Source organism: Pteropus alecto, unplaced genomic scaffold (assembly GCF_000325575.1).
Source record: "Pteropus alecto unplaced genomic scaffold, ASM32557v1 scaffold126, whole genome shotgun sequence".
NCBI classification, from domain to species: domain Eukaryota; kingdom Metazoa; phylum Chordata; class Mammalia; order Chiroptera; family Pteropodidae; genus Pteropus; species Pteropus alecto.
In genome coordinates, this window is record NW_006439187.1 from 1,449,605 (window position 1) to 1,450,806 (window position 1,202).

Genomic DNA, 1,202 nt, shown 5'->3' on the forward strand with positions numbered 1-1,202 from the left:
ATATATATGTCTGACCAATGTAGTGTATACTTTAATAAAAAAAGGGAGAGGAAGAAAACAAAAAAAAATGGCTAAAAAAATGAAGAGTTACTGCTAATGGACATGAAATTTCTTTTTTGGATGATAAAAAATTTCTAAAATTAGATAGTGGTGATGATTGCGTAACTCTGTGAACATACTAAAAACCAGTGACTTGTACACTTTAAAAGGATATATTTTATGATACATTAACTCTACCTTAAGAAAGCTGTTATAAAAAAGTCAAAATAAAATGGCATCCAAAGGTTACAGCACCCAAGTTGACAAGTTGGTCCATAATATTTATAGATTAGATTATGAAAGATTTGGTTTGCCAAGTTGGGTTGTAGCATCCGGTCTTGGGAATATGATTTATAAGGAGAGCGAGAATCTATGAGTAAACAAAATCTAGCAAGAGCTACTTTAGTTACTAAGACCAGTAACATTGGTTCTATGGCATGAGTGTATGCTGTTAATGATAAAATAAACAGGGTTGTCTTTGTTGGAAACTTTTTACATGCCAATACTCTCTCAATGAACCTGTTGATATATCCACTGGATTATTGGTCAAAAAGTCAACTGAAAGCATTGTTTCTAGAGCATGAGAGATACTTTGGAGCAGTTGGGACACTTTTTGGACACCTAAATTTCAGCTAAAGCATCAAGTTTTTCTCTATTCATAAATGTCATCCAAGGGGAATCCAAAACTAGAGGCATTATTACTGCATTATTTGTCACACACACACACAAAAAAGATAAAAGAGTAGAACTTTTAAATGGTAAGCTGCTAAATGTTGCCATATTAAAAGAGAGAACGGTTAAAATATTTCTAATTGAAATGTTTTTCCTTCTGCACATCGCCAGTGTTAAATAGTTAAATGTAATGTGACCTCTGATTATTGAGCTTCCTCTCAAAAATATTTCTATTTATTTTACGTAGCCAAAGATTCAGTACTGTGTGCTCAAATATAAATCTTAAATGTCTCAGCAATGTTTAGCTCATGAAAATAATTAATTCTGAATATATTTGTTATAAGTCTGTTCTATGTGTGTTATGTGTTACTAAGTTGATAGTAACATTTCCCGTATCAAAAATTAATTGAAATGGTAATCAAAGATGATCATTTTTAATCTTGAAATTATCACACTAAGCAAAATGAATCAGATAGAAAAAAATGAGAATC

The 1,202-nt window shown here is 31.0% G+C and overlaps 1 pseudogene; it reads left to right on the forward strand.

Annotated features, from left to right (window-relative positions):
- Nucleotides 1–675, forward strand: part of LOC102883160 — a 3,827-nt pseudogene extending 3,152 nt beyond the window's left edge.
- The last annotated feature ends 527 nt before the right edge of the window (nt 676–1,202 follow it).